The sequence below is a fragment of the Eumetopias jubatus genome, unplaced genomic scaffold (assembly GCF_037043125.1).
Source record: "Eumetopias jubatus isolate StellerSeaLion01/CBP00866 unplaced genomic scaffold, mEumJub1_p1.0 scaffold_13, whole genome shotgun sequence".
NCBI classification, from domain to species: Eukaryota; Metazoa; Chordata; class Mammalia; order Carnivora; family Otariidae; genus Eumetopias; species Eumetopias jubatus.
This window is the reverse complement of record NW_028274819.1, coordinates 8,759,125-8,779,715: the sequence shown is the minus strand read 5'-3', so window position 1 is coordinate 8,779,715 and position 20,591 is coordinate 8,759,125.

Below are 20,591 nucleotides of genomic sequence, written 5' to 3'. Positions count from 1 at the left end.
TTAAACCAAAAAAATACTCCATGTGATTAAAAAGATATATAGAACAATTAAACCATGTTATTCAATACAAAACCTGGCTACAAAATCTTGGGATTACAAAAGTGTTCCACATAGTAAAGCAAATGCCAGTTATGTAAGTAGAGGTAGATTGGACTAAATACTTATTTAAAACCTCTCTTGGACCAGCTCTAGAGAGATAGGAGAAATAGGCGAAATCTAGAATAATATTCATAAAAATGATAAAAGCTGTTAATCTTTAGTGGTGTACCGTTATGAGATTTTTATTTTCTTTTTTTATAAGTCTCTGTGTTCTAAGTTTAAAAAGGATAATGCAACATTTTAAAATATTATAAGGATTCATCAAAAATAAGCTGCGGGGGGCACCTGGGTGACTCAGTCGGTTAAGTGTCTGACTCTTGATTTCAGCTCAGGTCATGATCTCAGGGTTGTGAGATGGAGCTCTGCATTGGGCTCCAAGCTAAGTGTGGAGTCTGCTTAAGATTCTCCCTCTCCTTCTGCCTCCCCTAAAAAAAATTGCAAAAGACAAATTAAAAATTTCAAAATGGCTCTATATTAATATGTGTATCTAATAAATACTCATGAAAAGAATACATAATTCAATATTAAATAGTCAAAAGGCAGGAACATATAATTTTCAAAAGAAAAAAGTCTTATAATAATGCAAAACTGTACAAAACCACTGGAATTTAAAGACATTCAAACTAAAATAAAATACCAACTTTTATTTCCAAAAGACCAAAGATTTGTAAATAGAAATTTGTTAATTGATGGCAGGATTATAAAATAACACATGCCATAGAACTGCTTAAAACACTGGATGGTGTCATTATAAAGAGCGCTAAAAATCTCTAATTAATTCAGCAATCATTTATTCAGCATATAATTGTTACCAAGCAGTATGCTGGGAACCTTGGATGCAAAGAGGAAATGAGGGGCGCCTCGGTGTCTCAGTTGGTTAAGCATCAGACTCTTGGTTTCGGCTCTGTTGGTGATCTTAGGGTCATGAGATTGAACCCAGCGTTGGGCTCCATGATGGGCATGGAACCTGCTTAAGATTCCCTTTCTCCCTCTGCCCCTCCCCCCTCAAAAAAAAAAGACATGATCATGATATCAAAAATATAAAAAAGGAAGGGTAAAAGGAAGGAAACTTGATAAGTGAATGAAGATAAATTGCTATCAGCAGAAAAAGGATTATTTTATGAAATGTTTTATATAGACCTCGTGGTAACCACAAAGCAAAAATCTAGAGCAGAGACACAGAACATAAATAGAAGGGGAGACTGAGCAAATTACCATGGAAAACCACCAACTTACTAAAGTAGACAAAAACAAGAAAAAGAAACAAGGGAGAAACCAAAATAACCAGAAAGCAAAAGATGAAATGGCAATAGTAAATTCTTAACTATTGATAATTACCCTAGATGAAATGGATTGAACTCACAAATCAAAAGGCACAGAGTGGCTGAATGGATTAAAAAATAATACCCTAATATATACTGCCTGCAGGAGAGTGAAAGTGTGGAAGATGATATTCCGAGCAAGTGGAAGTGAGAAGACAGGTGTAGCCACACTTACATCAGACAAAATAGACTTCAAGCCATAAAGGTAAAAAAAGACCAAAAAAAATTATTATATGATATCAAAGGGATCAATACATCAAGAAGATATAATAATCATAAATATATATACTTCAACACCTAAGCATAGAAATATATTAAGCAATTAATAACAGATCTTAAGCAAGAAACAGACAACAATACAATAACTATAGAAGATTTCAATAACCCACTATCAGCAATGGATAGATCAGCCAGACAGAAGATCTACAAGAAAATATTGGAATTGAACCACACTCTACAACAAATGGACTTAGTAGACTAGAACATTCCACCCAACAGCAGAAGAATACATCCCTTTCATCCAACATTCAAAGATGTGCAGTCTCATACTTTTCTCATTTCTTTAAAATGTTGAATATCTAAATGTTTAGATATAAACAAAGCAATTAAAAATTTCATGGTTTAAATCTCTCAAACAAGCCAGACCCCACCTTCACTCCATTGTTGGGACAAGACCCATGCTGGTGCCCTTGTAGAAACAAGTTTTAAAATACACTGGTGAGGGTGACTCAGGGTGTGGGTATGGGCTTCTGGGACTCAGACAACTACCTTAGTGATCACGGTTTTGTGCCAGTTAAACACTAGTCTGAGCCTAGACAAATCTACTCAGCATTGGTTCCTTGAATCCTTTCTCTTTGCATATCTAGTGCAATAGTCCAAATTCCTTTATTCCTCGAGTGACCAGTAATCCTATTTGCCTAATTATTTGCCTAATAATAACACCCTCTTTTGATGTCAAAAGTATCCCACTGAGAATGAAAACTTTATGGTCACTCTACATATTCTTGACTGGAGAGAGGCTACATATCAGAGTTTGGAGAAAGGAAATCATTGGCAATGCATTCAAGCCTTTTGATGATGATTAAAAATTTTATTATGAACCCTAATCTGAGGCTCTGACCTTGAGTCATATACAATGTCATCCAGATTATTATCTGCCAAACCTCCTTTAAGATCATAGAAACAATAAATAATTGGGTAAAGAGAAGGAAATAATGAGCCATACTCACTGTCACAGACTAGAAACTATTTACTGGAGACTCTGCATAATATCGGTAATAAAAAGCCCTCCCTTATTCCTACACAATTTTAAAAGGACTCTCAAGATGTCAGTCTTCCCAACTTGATCTATAGATCCAATGCATCAAAATCAAAATCTATCCAAATTATTTTGTAAATATCAAATAATCCTAAAGTTTATATGGAGAGGCAAAAGAGATTCCTCAAAAAATTAAAAATAAAACTACCATATGATCCAAAAATCTACTTCTGGGTATATATCTGAAGGAAAAAAACCACTATGTTGAAGAGGTATCTGTACCCTCATGTTTATTGCAGCATTATTTACAATAGTCAAAACATGGAAACAACCTAAGGGTCTATTGACGGATGAATGGTTAAACAAGTTGAATGGAATACCATTCAGCCAGAAAAAGAAGGAAACCCTGCCATTTGTAACAACATAAATGGACGTTGAGAGCATTATGTTGAGTGAAATAAGTCAGACAGGGAAAGACAAATACTGTATGATCTCACATAATGTGGGCACAAAACAAAACAAAACAAAAAAAGACACCCATAGAAAAAGAAATCAAATATGTGGTTACCAGATGAGGAGCAGTGAGAGGGATTGGATGGAGGTGGTCAAATGGAACAATTTTCAGTTATAAGATAAATAAGTACTGGGGAATAAATACGTATGACAGGATGACTATAGTTAACATTGCTATATGATATATTTGAAAGTTGCTAAGAAAATAGATCCTAAAAGTTCTCATCACAAGAAAAAAATTTTTTTTCTTTTTGTATCTGTATGAAATGATTGCTGTTAAATAAATTTATTGTGGTAATCATTTCACAATATTTGTAATTCAAGTCTTTAGCTATATACCTTAAACTTATACAGTGCTGTATGTCTATTATATCTCAATAAAACTAGGAAAAAAATATGCACCAATCATCACAGTACTTAAATATCTCAAGCAAATACTAACAGATATAAAGGGAGAAGTAGACAACAATACAATAATAGTAGGGGATTTAAATACACCCATTTTCTTTTTTTAAAGATTTTATTTATTTATTTGACAGAGAGAGACACAGCGAGAGAGGGAACACAAGCAGGGGGAGTGGGAGAGGGAGAAGCAGGCTTCCCGCTGAGCAGGGAGCCTGATGCAGGGATCAATTCCAGGACCCTGTGATCATGACCTGAGCCGAAGGCAGATGCTTAATGACTGAGCCACCCAGGCACCACTTATATACCCCATTTTCAACAATGGATTGATCATCCAGATAGAAAATCAATAAAGAAATTATAAACTTAGAGTATACTTTATACTAAATGCACCTAAGTGTTCTATAGACATATGGAGAACACCCCACCAACAGCAGCAGAAAACACATTCTTCTCAAGCACAGATGGAATGCTCTCCAGCATAGATCACATGTTAGGACACAAAACAAGTGTTTCCACCAGCTCGCCTTCCTCATTTCCTGCTCACTGCAGTTCTTGGCTAGACTTTCTATCATGACCGTCTTTGCAAATAGTGTTATGCTCAGTAAGTCAACACTTTTGGCCTTGTACACTTTCCAAGCCTTGACTCTGACTTTGACATCCCACCTTTGTTTGAACTTCAAATCCTGTTTGTGTTTTATTTCAGTTGTAGAATGGACAGTGCCCCAGTTCCAAGCCCTGGGAATGATTCTGGTAATCTGTATCAGTATTTTCAGACATTTAATCTTACGAGGTCTGGCTTTTGCCATTCAAGGCTGGTGTACTTTCCAACTGGTTGTTCCTGTGTCATTATTTGTCATCTTTCTGTCTTTAAGGAATAAGCTCTCTCTTAGTCTTAGAGGATTCTGGAATGAAAAGTGCATGGGATCAGGGTATGTGGATTCTGTTTGGTTCTTGGTCAAACCTTGAGCATGTGCTTTACTAATCTGTGTGATTTGAGAAGCTGAACAGGCAGAGTTGCCAGGTAGTATCTTTGGACACTAAATTAAATTTGAATTTCAGACAAACAATGATTTTTTTATAATAACTATATCTCAAATGTTTCATGGCACATAGTACTCTGAAAAATTTTCTTTGCTTGTGTGACATTTCTACTTGTTTGAGGTTCTGTATTTTTATGTGCTACCTGGATAAAATACATGATGTCCCGTCAAAAATTCAAATTTCTGATATATAACAAATAATATTTTAGTATAAGTATGCCCAAAGTATTGCATAGAACATAGTTTAACTAAAATTATTCACTGTTCATTTGAATACAATTTAACTAGGCACACTGTACTTATTTTTGCTAAAATTGGCACCTCCCCTGAATAAAAGGGGAGCCAATATAACTCCAAGTCTGTATTCCAAGCAGTGAAGATGCACTGCATGGAGGGATCATCCTCATATTTTCCTACTTATGGTACAAGAAGTAGATTAAATATTTTCCGGTATAACTGAACAGTGGTGGTTATTAGATGGGAGAGGAAAGGCATCTATCTGCTGGGGAAGAAAACTTCCTTCTACACTTTTAGTTTCCATGGATGGCATGAGAATTAAACTGACATAAGACAGATTAGCAGGAGAAATACATACAAATTTATGCAATATTTTTACAGGTACACAGGAGTCTTCAGAAGGAAAATGGGAAAAACAAGAAAGAAAAAAGGGAAGAAGAGAAAAGGACAAAAGGAAAGAAAAAGGAAAATGAAGATTCAAAAAAGCCAATAGCCCTAAAGGCTTATATACCTTTTGACTACACACTCACACACACAAACACACAGTAAATTGTGGCAATGAGACAAAATAAAGGGGCTGGACCTGGGGGCAGTAATTTGTGAGACAGTGATAGAAACTATATGGGAAAACTAAGGGGAAAAGTTATTTTATTACGAGTTATTTCATTAAGTTTGTACAGGTCCTTTTTGGCATCAACTCCCAGTCTCTACTGATAAGAATCTCTTCTCTTCCTGGCACAGAAAGGACATCTTTGTCATGGGAAATTTCATGACCTACTTTCAGGTAGAAAGACAGAGGTTGGAGCTCTTCCTGCATCTGCTGTTTCTCATGTGCCTTCAGCTCAAAATAATCAGAAGGCCAGAGCAGTATATTTGGGGTGGTATGTTCTGAGCATCTCCACATCTCAAGGCAAAGAATACGTGAAAAATGGGCACATGAGAATTGGCTGCACCTCTGTCTTCTTTGATCAGGTGGGTGACAGAGTCTGCTTGGTGGCTGATTATCACCAACCAACCTGAGGGGGCTTAAAGAAACTTAGAAAAGCTGCACACAGGAATGGAAGAAAGAATGCCATGGCATGAGGAGGAAGGGAGCTGGATAGGGATATGGGAAAGACATAACCTGACATCTATATTAGTTAGTATCCATAAGGGGAATGGAAGGTAAGATCACAGGCCTTCTGAGCTCACTTTCCTGGTTCTCAAAGGGTATCAACATTGTTTGGGTTAACATTAGAAGGGAATACGCTGTTGCTAAAAATATTGAACACATATTTTGCTCAATGGAGGCAGGAAACACTGAGTATTAACAATTCTAAAGAGTACATATTGGTCGGGCGCCTGGGTCGCTCAGTCGGTTAAGCTGAGCTTTCAGCTCAGGTCCTGATCCTGGGGTCCTGGGATCGGCCCCACATCCGACTCCCTGCTTAGCAGAAAGCCTGCTTCTCCCTCTCCCTCTGCCTGCCACTCTGCCTACTTGTGCTCTCTATCTCTCTGTCAAATAAAAAAATAAAATCTTAAAAAAAAAAAAGAGTACATATTGGTCTCACTCTGTGTAAGGAAAAGTAATAAAAAGTAATCCATGCCTGGGAGCCTGGGTGGCTCAGTTGGTTAAGCAACTGCCTTCGGCTCAGGTCATGATCCTGGAGTCCCCGGATCGAGTCCCACATCGGGCTCCCTGCTCAGCAGGGAGTCTGCTTCTCCCTCTGACCCTCTTCCCTCTCGTGCTCTCTGGCTCTCATTCTCTCTCTCTCAAATAAATTAATAAAATCTTAAAAAAAAAAGTAATCCATGCCTTTCCAACTAATGTTATGGCGGCCATTTTTCAGAACAGTAAAGCCAGTAGAAGGAAGGATTAGTGACTGCATAGAAGAGAGCATAAGGAGGTTTCCTATTTGTTCATTCATCCACACACTTTCATTTATGGTATATGTAGTGAGTGTCTACCTGTGGCAGGTTTTGTTCTATCTCTGGAAATATGTAATATTCCATTATTCATATATACCACATCTTCTTTATCCATTCATGTATCAATGGACACTTGGGCTGCTTCCATATCTTGCCTGTTGTAAATAATGCTTCAATGAGCATAGGAGCGCATATATTTTTTCAAATTAGTGTTTTTGCTTTCTTTGGATAAATACCCAGTAGTGGAATTACTGGATCATATAGTATTTCTATTTTTAATTTTTTGAGGAAACTACACACTGTCCCCCACAGTGGTTACACCAGTTTACATTCCCACCGAGATTACATGGGGTTCTGTTTTCTCTACATCCTCGTCAACACTTGTTATTTTTTATCTTTTTGATACTAGCCATTCTGAATGGTGTGAGCTGATATCTCACTGTGATTTTGATTTGCATTTCCCTGGTGATGAGTGGTGTTGAGCATCTTGTCATGTGTCTGTTGGCCATCTGGATGTCTTTTTTGGAGAAATGTCTGTTCATGTCTTCTGTCCATTTTTAATTGAATTATTTGGGGGCTTTTTTGATGTTAAGTTGTATGAGTTCTTTATATATTTTTCCAACACCATTTATTGAAAAGACTGTCTTTTCCCCACTGTATATTCTTGCTTCATCTGTCATAGATTAATTCACCAGACAAGTATGGGTTTATTTCTAGCTCTCTATTCTGTTCTTTTGATCTATGTGTCTATTTTTTGTGCTATACTGTTTTGATTACTACATCTTTGTAATATATCTTAAAATTTGAGATTGTGTTACCTCCAGTTTTGTTCTTCTTTCTCAAGATTGCTTTGGCTATTCGAGGCCTTTTGTGGTTCCATACAGATTTTAGGATTATTCTAGTTCTGTGAAAAATGGTTGGTATTTTTATAAGGATTACATTGAATCTGTAGATTGCTTTGGGTAGTATGGACATTTTAACAATATTAATTCTTCCAATCCATGAGCATGATACATCTTTCCATTTGTTTGTGTCTTCCTCAATTTCTTTCATCAGTGTCCTATAGATTTCAGAGTATAGGTTTTTCACTTCCTTTGTTAAATTTGTTCCAAGGTATTTTATTCTTTTTGTGCAATTGTAAATGGATTGTTTTTTAAATGTCTCTTTCTGCTACCTCATTATTAGTATAGAGAAATGCAACAGATGTTAGCTGTGGATTTGTTTGCTGAGAGTTTTTATCATGAATGAATGTTGAATTTTGTCAAATGCTTTTTCTGCATCTACTGAGATGATCACATAGTTTTTATCCTTCACTTTGTTAAAGTGATGTATCATGCTGATTGATTTGGGGATATGAAACCATTCTTGCATCCCTTCTTATTCATCTTTTTAGTGATGAGGAAGTTGAGGCTTAGAGATGTCCTGTTACTTTCCTCAAGGTATATACCTAGCATGTTGCAGAGCCGTTGTACAAGGCCAGGTTATAAAATCTGGGTGTAAATCATACTACACCAAGCTGTCCCCTGATCTCATTCTCAGATTTAATTCTAGCCATCTCATTCGTGGAGCACAGCATGCCAAGATGTCTCTGAAAGAGGTAAACCCAAGAACCAAAATATAGACTCTCAGGAAATTATCCTCCTTCCTGAACTAAACTTTTTTTTTTTTTAACTAAGAGCAGCGGACTGAGGACCAAGCTCGATTGCCAGAACTGTCATGCCCATCTGATATAAATGAAGTATTGGACTATAATCCTAGTTACTCTTCATTTAGTTCCCATCCTAATCTAAATCTCTAGCCAATACACCCCTTCTGAGGCCCTGCAGCCCAATCAAGTCTTGCGTTAAAATGTCATTGTCACTACATAATTACCCTCAGTCCCCTCTAACCCTCCAATTCACCTTTCATAGCACTTTTACATTATCAATGCATCTTTAATGGCTGTATTTTCCAGTATACAGAAAAATAAGCCATCTATCTTGTCCTCCATTATGGACCTCACGATGCCTACATTTTGTGAAAACTGAGTGATTTCTTGCTGTTGTTGTTGAAGGTTGTGAGATGAAAGAGGAGCTGGAGGCAACACAGATAAAACCTTCTGTGTGTGACTCGGTCCACATATCCAACCTGCCTAAAAGGATCTGTGCCCTGTCCTTTGTGAGGTAGGCTTCGCACAGTACATGAGGAATGTTAAAATATTGGAGATATTTTTCTGTTTGTTATTTCAGAGGATACAACACGCTCTAGAGACAGATTTGAAATAAAATCTGAGGAAGCCACAAAGATAATTGCTGTTGGGAGGTAGCAAACAAGTTATGAAAAGACCAACACAAAACAAATTGTACAATGAGGAGTTTTATCATATGGCCCTACAAGGCTCATCCCTGGAGATGATGATGAGATCTTCAATCATGGACAGAACTTGCTTTAAGTTCCTTCACTTATTTGTTTTCATTTCAACTGAGGTAAAATTATAAACAGTAAAGTGTGGCTCAATTAATATTTCCATATGTGAATATATAACCATCACCCAGATAAAGTTTAGGAAAAAACTCTAAAACTCTAGAATGTCCCACTATGTAACCTCCACAACAAAACTCCCCACCCCCCCAATAAACTTAACAACAATTATAGCCTCCATGATCATACCATTATTTTATGATAACTTTTAAATCATTACCTTGAGAAGAAACTGTTTAAAATGTACCCAGAGATTATGTTTTAATCAGGTATGGCAAGGCATGCACACTTGGAAATGATTATCATGAAGGAAGCTTACGCTCACAGATCCTTAGAAAGAGAAGGCATGACATGACAGACAGGGCCATGTGGAGAGCACCAGGGTCATTCAGGAGGCAGAGAGGAGAAAGCATGGTCTAGCACCTTTATTGCAGTTTTGGTGGGAACAGGAGAGGGTAGGTCCCCCAGTAAGGTTAGGATTGGACGGTTTGAACAATTCTGGTGGGCTCTGGGCCATAGTGGTGGCCCCTAGTTGTCCAGAACCTGGCCCTGGGGTGGTTTAGGGGAGAGGGAATATTGGTGTGATGTGTGAGCTTGATAAAGGAGATGGTTGGAGCATGGCCTCTGGGTTGGTGGTTTGTGTATCAAAGATGGACTTACAGGGGAGTCATTTGCTCTCACTATGAATTAGCTACCCCTGGGGGAGGCAGTCTCTCCAGGATCAAGGCCCAAAATGCCAGAGTTTCCAAAATACAGAAAATAAGATATAGTCAACACAAATATTCTACAAATCAGACCATGCCTTTGTATTTTAACACCAACCCTGGCTTCCTAGCTCAAATAATCATTTTTAGGACAGAGAATCTAAACCTTATGACGTCTGTCTTTCCTCTTTTGTTCACCACAGACTCACAACTCTCATACTCGCTTATGGCCTGACTCTCCACCTCTAGCATGTGGGGGGAAATTATTTTCCTGTTCCAGATTCTCTTTGGCTTTGCCAACCTTCCAGGCAACTGTACTGGATTTTTGGCAATGAATCGCCTGGGCCAAGTGAGCCAGAGATTTTTATGTTCCTGCTGGGAATCTCCATTCTAGCCATCACATATGTGCCCCGAGGCAAGAAAAGAGATTGTATGGATCACTGATCTGAAGCCAGAAGGAAAGGGAGGATGGTGTTCCAAGGATTTCCTGAAACCGGTCTGGGGGTGAGCACAGTTTCTGCCATTATGTTGCTGGGAAGAGAACCAGAGGTGAGCAAAGGTCAGCTCAGATATATGATTGCCTTCATCACGTCCTGGAGGCATCTGGAAACTGGTGCCACCTCTTGCTGGCAGGTTCTCTAGGACATCAGTTGATCACTTGAATTTTGGCTGGTTAACACTTTATATAGTAAGCGTGGAGGATCTGGACCTTGTCATTGTATTCCACATGAGAACATAATACTGTCACTTCCTCTGTCTGGCCTCTGTTTTTATTACTATAGCTTCAGCCAACATTTACTCTCTGGTACGTACGTAACCACTCACATGTCTTCTATCAGATCACCATAACTGCAGCTCTGGTTTAGGAATGTCATCCTGACAGTAAGAAAATAAAAATTCTTTGTCTTCAAGGAGAGGAGTAAACAGTAGGAACAAGGCATTAAATCATTAAGAGGCTCCCTTAGATCTCTTTTACTAACGGAATGATTATATGTAATGAATGGGGCAACCAAGGTGGTCCCCAGGCTCCACCTAACTCCCAGCACAGTTGTGTATTTTATAAGATCCCAGATCAGTGGCTCCACATCTCATATGGAATGTCAGCAATGGTGCAAGTTTGCTGTCTTATAAAAGAACCCACTCCAATGTTATAACACTCTTTTTTATTTTTTTAGAGAGTGAGAGACAGCAGCGGGGCCAGGGGTGGGGGGGAGACAGAAGGAGAGTGAGAGAGAGAATCTTAGCCAGGCTCCACGCCCAGCACAGAGCCCATTGTGGGACTCGATCTCAAGACCGAGATCGTGACCTGAGCCAAAATCAAGAGAGTCAGATGCTCAAACAACTGAGCCACCCAAGCTCCCAGGAGTTGCTATTTTGTTATTCTCTTCTGCAATACTAGTCCCATGTCAACATTGTGTAAACTCCTAGGTTTTAAACTCTGGAAGACACGAAGGAGTCTTTCACCCTCAGTCACTGCTCACACGGCAGTCCTACATTCTACACGAAGGACAGAGGAGACACTGGACAAAATAAATGAAAGCAGCTCCTGCTGGACTCAGCTTCCCCTCCCTCCTTTTCTGGCGAATCTCAGATACACAGGAAGAGTGGATGAAATAACTCAGACCGTTTTACTCACTGCAAGGCAGATTATGTAGGTCAGTCACACTTCTCAGCAGACTAGCCACCACACATGCTCTACCTCTGTGCACTTTCTCAACAGTGTATTTTAAAAGCACAAAAGCATCTCCAAAAAAGGCCTTTTTTGCTTGTAATTTGATGGATTCTGATTTTCAGCTCAGATGTTTTGGGTCTCACTGGTCTTCTCTCCAGAAATGCAGACTCTGCGAGGGGTTTTGGAAGCTTTGGGTAGGAGGAGTTTATCCTGCCACTGTCACCACTGTTTCCACTCATGGAAGTGAGCTCATGCCCGCCGTAATCAGGTATAAATCTCATGATGCTCTTTCAGGATCAAAACAGACATTGCCCAGTGAATTGACACTTACTGGAGAGAAGAGAACCAAGACAACTTGGTTGTCAAAAACATCAATTATAATTGTAATGATAATAACAAAAATTATGCCTAAATTTTATTGAAAGCTGAGTTTTTGCCAGGCACTGGATTAAATCATTTAATGTAACATCTCATGTGATCTCCTGGATCACACAAAGGGTAGATGTTATGGTTAACAGTATTTTCTTAATGATCAAATTGTGTCTTAATGCACAATTAAATGAAAAAACTTGTCAGCAAATAAGAGAGATTTTCAAAGCAAGAGGATGTCATCAGACTCCCATGTGTCTAAACACACTGATGTGCCATCTCCCATAACCAAAGCAAAATAATAAACCACAAATTATATGTGTGGATATTCACTATATATTTTGTATTATTGTTTGTACCCCAAGAACAACAGCCACAGGAATCCTGGGAACTGCTGCTAATATTGGAGCAGCCCTGGCTCCCCTCTCAAGAGGGGATCCTAACAGTGTATTCTGGATACAGAATACACCTGCCCGGGATTGTGTATGGAGCCTTCCCCATCCTCGCTGGTCTTGTTGTCCAACTCCTTGCTGAAACCAGGATTCAGCCTCTGCTCAACTCCATCCGGGATGTGGAAAAGGAGTGAGTAAACCCTCTGGCTGCCCCTTAGGAGAGCTGTGTGCTCTAGATCTGTGATGAGGAAGACAAAACATGAGTTGAGCCCACTGCCCCCAGTCTCAGACCCAGACTATTCCATGTGGCTGATGCCTTTGGTTTAGTTACAGCCTCATCCCTCCTTACACTGTCCTCGGACTCCCCCACAGCTCCCTAGGTCACACAGACTACCTCTTCCCAGCCTGCACCATAGGTTTAGTGGTGAAGAGGCCAAAATTGGGTGCCTTGGGGTGACAAACACACCTTGAAGGTATTTCACGAACACACAGATCCAAACACCGGGCTCTCATCCCTCCGACCCCAGCAGCCTCCAGCCCCGGGAGTGCAGTCAGTTCTCTGCGACTGCTGATTCCTGTGGGCCTGTATTAATCTGATTCTGATTTTCCAGGAAACAGACCCAGTAGGATATGTACATATACAGAGAGACATTTATTTTAAGGAATTGGCTCATGAGATTGTGGAGGCTGGCACATTTGAAATCTGTGAACGGACAGCAGCATGGAGACCCAGGGAGGATTTTAAGGAAGAGACGAGTTTCTCTGGCTGAAGGCAATCTGGAGGCCAAGTTCCTTCTTCCTGTGGGGGGGACCCGTCTCTTTCCTTTAAGGCCTTCAACGGACTGGATGAGCTCCCCACCCCCACCTCCACCTCCCCCACACAGGTTATGGAAGGTAATGTGCTTTACCCAAAATCTACTGATTTATTTATTAATAATATCTAAAAACTACCTTCACAGAAACATCTAGATTGGTGTTTGATCAAACATCTGAACACCACAGCCTAGCCAAGTTGACATATAAAATCAAACACCACGAGGTCTGAGGACTGCCCTGGTCACTGAAGAATCTGAGTGGAATCAGGGAGAGGACAGGAACCCCTCCCACAGGTGACCGTGCATCTCAAAGGAAGAGTCCAGTTGGGCTGCCCATGAGATCCAGACTGGCTGGTTTCCGCTGGGAATGTAACTGTTGAGAAAAGAGGGTAAAGAGTAGTAAATGTAGGCTCTTTTTTTTCCGTTTTGTGGGTTTTTTTTTTGTTATTGTTATGTTAATCACCATACATTACATCATTAGTTCTTGATGTAGTGTTCCATGATTCATTGTTTGTGCATAACACCCAGTGCTCCACGCAGAACGTGCCCTCTTTAATACCCATCACCAGGCTAACCCATCTCCCCACCCCCCTCCCCTCTAGAACCCTCAGTTTGTTTTTCAGAGTCCATCATCTCCCATGTTTCATCTCCCCCTCCGACTTACTCCCCTTCATTCTTCCCCTCCTGCTATCTTCTTCTTTTTCTTTTTTCTTAACATATCTTGCATTATTTGTTTCAGAAGTACAGATCTGTGATTCAACAGCCTTGCACAATTCACAGCGCTCACCATAGCACATACCTTCCCCAATGTCTATCACCCAGCCACCCCGTCCCTCCCAACCCCCACCACTCAGCAACCCTCAGTTTGTTTCCTGAGATTAAGAATTCCTCATATCAGTGAGGTCATATGATACATGTCTTTCTCTGATTGACTTATTTCACTCAGCATAAACCCTCCAGTTCCATCCACGTCGTTGCAAATGGCAAGATCTCATTCCTTTTGATGGCTGCATAATATTCCATTGTGTATATATACCACATCTTCTTTATCCATTCATGTGTCGATGGACATCTTGGCTCTTTCCACAGTTTGGCTATTGTGGACATTGCTGCTATAAACATTGGGGTGCACGTACCCCTTCGGATCCCTACATTTGTATCTTTGTGGTAAATACCCAGTAGTGCAATTGCTGGATCGTATGGTAGCTCTATTTTCAACTGTTTGAGGAACCTCCATACTGTTTTCCAGAGTGGCTGCACCAGCTTGCATTCCCACCAACAGTGTAGGAGGGTTCCCCTTTCTCCACATCCCCACCAGCATCTGTCGTTTCCTGACTTGTTAATTTTAGCCATTCTGACTGGTGTGAGGTGGTATCTCATGGAGGTTTTGATTTGGATTTCCCTGGTGCCGAGCGATGTTGAGCACTTTTTCATGTGCCTGTTGGCCATTTGGATGTCTTCTTTGGAAAAATGTCTGTTCATGTCTTCTGCTCATTTCTTGATTGGATTATTTGTTCTTTGGGTGTTGAATTTGATAAGTTCTTTATAGATTTTGGATACTAGCCCTTTATCTGTTATGTCATTTGCAAATATTTTCTCCCATTCTGTCGGTTGTCTTTTGGTTTTGTGGACTGTTTCTTTTGCTGTGCAAAAGCTTTTTACCTTGATGAAATCCCAATAGTTCATTTTTGCCCTGGCTTCCCTTGCTTTTGGCGATGTTTCTAGGAAGAAGTTGCTGTGGCTGAGGTCGAAGAGGTTGCTGCCTGTGTTCTCCTTTAGGATTTTGATGGACTCCTGTCTCACGTTTAGGTCTTTCAACCATTTGGAGTCTATTTGTGTGTGTGGTGTAAGGAAATGGTCCAGTTTCATTCTTCTGCATGTGGCTGTCCAATTTTCCCAACACCATTTGTTGAAGAGACTGTCTTTTTTCCATTGGACATTCTTTCCTGCTCTGTCAAAGATGAGTTGACCATAGAGTTGAGGGTCCATTTCTGGGCTCTCGATTCTGTTCCATTGATCATGTGTCTGTTTTTGTGTCAGTACCATACTGTCTTGAGGATGACAGCTTTGTAATAGAGTTGGAAGTCTGGAATTGTGATGCCACCAGCTTTGCTTTTCTTTTTCAGTATTCCTCTGGCTATTCGGGGTCTCTTCTGGTTCCATACAAATTTTAGGATTATTTGTTCCATTTCTTTGAAAAAAGTGGATGGTATTTTGATGGGGATTGCATTGAATGTGTAGATTGCTCTAGGTAGCATTGACATCTTCACAATGTTTGTTCTTCCAATCCATGAGCATGGAACGTTTTTCCATTTCTTTGTGTCTTCTTCAATTTCTTTCATGAGTATTTTATAGTTTTCTGAGTACAGATTCTTTGCCTCTTTGGTCAAATTTATTCCTAGGTATCTTATGGTTTTCGGTGCAGTTGTAAATGGGATCGACTCCTTAATTTCTCTCTCTTCTGTCTTGTTGTTGGTGTATAGGAATGCCATTGATTTCTGTGCATTGATTTTATAGCCTGCTACTTTACTGAATTCCTGTATGAGTTCTAGCAGTTTTGGGGTGGAGTCTTTTGGGTTTTCCACATACAGTATCATATCATCTGCAAAGAGTGAGAGTTTGACTTCCTCTTTGCCGATTTGGATGCCTTTGATTTCTTTTTGTTGTCTGATTGCTGTGGCTAGGACTTCTAATACTATGTTGAATAGCAGTGGTGAGAGTGGGCATCCTGCCTCGTTCCTGACCTTAGGGGAAAAGCTCTCAGCTTTTCCCCATTGAGAATGATATTCGCTGTAGGTTTTTCATAGATGGCTTTTATGATGTTGAGGTATGTACCCTCTATCCCTATACTCTGAAGAGTTTTGATCAAGAAAGGATGCTGTACTTTGTCAAATGCTTTTTCTGCATCTATTGAGAGGATCATATGATTCTTGTTCTTTCTTTTGTTAATGTATTGTATCACGTTGATTGATTTGCGGATGTTGAACCAGCCTTGCAGCCCAGGGATAAATCCCACTTGGTCATGGTGAATAATCCTTTTAATGTACTGTTGGACCCTATTGGCTAGTATTTTGGTGAGAATTTTCGCGTCCGTGTTCATCAAGGATATTGGTCTGTAGTTCTCCTTTTGGATGGGGTCTTTGTCTGGTTTTGGGATCAAGGTAATGGTGGCCTCATAAAATGAGTTTGGAAGTTTTCCTTCCATTTCTATTTTTTGGAACAGTTTCAGGAGAATAGGTATTAATTCTTCTTTAAATGTCTGATAGAATTCCCCTGGGAAGCCATCTGGCTCTGGGCTTTTGTTTGTTGGGAGATTTTTGATGACTGCTTCAATTTCCTTAGTGGTTATAGGTCTGTTCAGGTTTTCTATTTCTTCCTGGTTCATTTTTGGTAGTTGATACATCTCTAGGAATGCACCCATTTCTTCCAGGTTATCTAATTTGCTGGCATAGAGTTGCTCGTAATATGTTCTTATAGTTGTTTGTATTTCTTTGGTGTTGGTTGTGATCTCTCCTCTTTCATTCATGATTTTGTGGATTTGGGTCATTTCTCTTTTCTTTTTGATCAGTCTGGCCAGGGGTTTATCAATCTTGTTAATTCTTTCAAAGAACCAGCTCCTAGTTTCGTTGATCTGTTCTACTGTTCTTTTGGTTTCTAGTTCATTGATTTCTGCTCTGATCTTTATTATTTCTCTTCTCCTGCTGGGTTTAGGCTTCATTTGCTGTTCTTTCTCCAGCTCCTTTAGGTGTAGGGTTAGGTTATGTATTTGAGACCTTTCTTGTTTCTTGAGAAAGTCTTGTATTGCTATATACTTTCCTCTCAGGACTGCCTTTGCTGTATCCCAAAGATTTTGGACAGTTGTGTTTTCATTTTCATTGGTTTCCATGAATTTTTTTAATTCTTCTTTAATTTCCTGGTTGACCCATTCATTCTTTAGTAGGATGCTCTTTAGCCTCCATGTATTTGAGTTCTTTCCGACTTTCCTCTTGTGATTGAGTTCTAGTTTCAAAGCATTGTGGTCTGAAAATATGCAGGGAATGATCCCAATCTTTTGGTACCGGTTGAGACCTGATTTGTGACCTAGGATGTGATCAATTCTGGAGAATGTTTCATGGGCACTAGAGAAGAATGTGTATTCTGTTGCTTTGGGATGGAATGTTCTGAATATGTCTGTGAAGTCCATTTGGTCCAGTGTGTCATTTAAAGTCTTTATTTCCTTGTTGATCTTTTGCTTAGATGATCTGTCCATTTCAGTCAGGGGGGTGTTAAAGTCCCCCACTATTATTGTATTGCTGTCAATGTGTTTCTTCACTTTTGTTATTAATTGCCTTATATAATTGGCTGCTCCCATGTTCGGGGCAGAGATATTTACAATTGTTAGATCTTCTTGTTGGATAGACCCTTTAAGTAGGATATAGTGTCCTTCCTCATCTCTTATTACAGTCTTTGGTTTAAAATATAATTTGTCTGATACAAATGTAGGGACCCGAAGGGGTACGTGCACCCCAATGTTTATAGCAGCAATGTCCACCATAGCCAAACTGTGGAAAGAGCCAAGATGCCCATCGACAGATGAATGGATAAAGAAGATGTGGTATATATACACAATGGAATATTATGCAGCCATCAAAAGGAATGAGATCTTGCCATTTGCAACGACGTGGATGGAACTGGAGGGAGTTATGCTGAGTGAAATAAGTCAATCAGAGAAAGACATGTATCACATGACCTCACTGATATGAGGAATTCTTAATCTCAGGAAAGAAACTGAGTGTTACTGGAGTGGTTGGGGGTGGGAGGGATGGGGTGGCTGGGTGATAGACATTGGGGAGGGTATGTGCTACGGTGAGCGCTGTGAATTGTGCAAGACTGTTGAATCACAGTTCTGTACTTCTGAAACAAATAACGCAACATATTTCAAGAAAAAAGAAAAAGAAGAAGATAACAGGAGAGGAAGAAAAAGGGAGTATGTCAGAGGGGGAGACGAACCATGAGAGATGATGGACTCTGAAAAACAAACTGAGGGTTCTAGAGGGGAGGGGGGTGGGGGGATGGGTTAGCCTGATGATGGGTATTGAGGAGGGCACGTTCTGCATGGAGCACTGGGTGTTATGAACAAACAATGAATCATGGAACACTGCACCAAAAACTAATGATGTAATATATGGTGATTAACATAACAATAAAAAAATAAAATTAAAATATAATTTGTCTCATATAAGGATTGCCACCCCAGCTTTCTTTTGGTGTCCATTAGCATGGTAAATGGTTTTCCACCCCCTCACTTTCAATCTGGGGGTGTTTTTGGGTCTAAAATGAGTCTCTTGCAGACAGCATATTGATGGGTCTTGTTTTTTAATCCAACCTGATAGCCTGTGTCTTTTGATTGGGGCCTTTAGCCCATTTACATTCAGGGTAACTATTGAAAGGTATGAATTTAGTGCCATTGTATTGCCTGTAAGGTGACTGTTACTGTATATTGTCTCTGTTCCTTTCTGATCTATGCTGCTTTTAGGCTCTCTCTTTGCTTACAGGACCCCTTTCAATATTTCTTGGAGGGCTGGTTTCGTGTTTGCAAATTCCTTTAGTTTTTGTTTGTCCTGGAAGCTTTTTATCTCTCCTTCTATTTTCAATGACAGCCTAGCTGGATATAGTATTCTTGGCTGCATATTTTTCTCGTTTAGTGCTCTGAAGATATCATGCCAGTCCTTTCTGGCCTGCCAGGTCTCTGTGGATAGGTCTGTTGCCAATCTAATATTTCTACCATTGTAGGTTACATATCTCTTCTCCCGAGCTGCTTTCAGGATTTTCTCTTTGTCTCTGAGACTCGTAAGTTTTACTATTAGATGTCGGGGTGTTGACCTATTTTTATTGATTTTGAGAGGGGTTCTCTGTGCCTCCTGGATTTTGATGCCTGTTTCCTTCCTCACATTAGGGAAGTTCTCTGCCATTATTTGCTCCAATATACCTTCTGCCCCTCTCTCTCTTTCTTCTTCTTCTGGGATCCCAATTATTCTAATGTTGTTTCGTCTTATCGTATCGCTTATCTCTCAAATTCTCCCCTCGTGATCCTGTAGTTGTTTCTCTCTCTTTTTCTCAGCCTCTTTATTTTCCATCATTTGGTCTTCTATATCGCTGATTCTCTCTTCTGCCTCATTTATCCTAGCAGTTAGTTCCCCCATTTTTGATTGCACCTCATTAATAGCCTTTTTGATTTCGACTTGGTTAGATTTTCGTTCTTTTATTTCTCCAGAAAGGGTTTCTCTAATAATTTCCACGCTTTTTTCAAGCCCAGCTAGTATCTTTAAAGTCGTGATTCTGAACTCTAGGTCTGACATCGTACTAATGTCCGTATTGAGTAGGTCCCTGGCTGATGGTACTATCTCTTGTTCTTTTTGCTGAGGTGATATTTTTCATCCTGTCATTTTGTCCAGAGGAGAATAGATGAATGAGAGAACAAAATGCTAACAGGTTAACAACGTCCCCAGCAAATATACTCTATACAAATCAGAAAAGACCTAAAACCAGGGGAAAAGAAAGGCAAAGAAAGAGAAAAGAAAGAAAGGAAAAAAACAAAAAGAAAAAGATTAAAAACAAAAACAGGACAATACAAAAAAAACGAGTATGATCAAATATGATCAGGCTAGTGCATAGATCAGTGCCACACACTAGATTTTGGGCGTATTTTGGTCTGTTAGAAAAAAGTACCTCCTAAAATTTTAAAGGAAGAAAGACTTATATATGTACAAAATAAGGGTTGATACAATGAAGGGATGGAAGATGACTGTAAAGATGAAAATTATAAAAGATTTTATAAAAGGAATTGATACAATAAGAAATTGTTTGAAAAAAGAAAGAAGATTTAAAAAAAAAGGGGGAGAGAATGTGATCAGGCAGGAGACTAGAACAAAGCCATACACTAGTGATTTAGGGTATATTTTGATCTGTTAGAAGAAACTGTATCTCAAAATTTAAAGAGAGAACAACTTATATATATATGCCAAAAATAAGGGTAACTACTATGAAGGGATAAAATATGACTCTAAAAATGAAAAATAAAAAATGTTTTTTTTTTTAAAAGGGATTGATAAGATGTTGGTTGATAAAGGGAAAAAGAGAAATTAAAAAAACAGTTAAAAAATTAACTTTGAAAAACTAATGAATCATGGTAAAAAAAGCCATGAATTCTATGTGCAGTATTCCCCTAGCGCTGGAGTTCTCCCTTTCTCCTTGATCGGTAAACTTGGTCTTGGCTTGCTGGCTGTTCGTGCTGATCTTCTGGGGGAGGGGCCTGTTGCCGTGGTTCCCAAATGTCTTTGCCGGAGGCGGAATTGCCCCGCCCTTGTCGGTCCCTGCTAAGCAAGCTGCTCGGGTTTGCTCTCAGGAGCTTTTGTTCC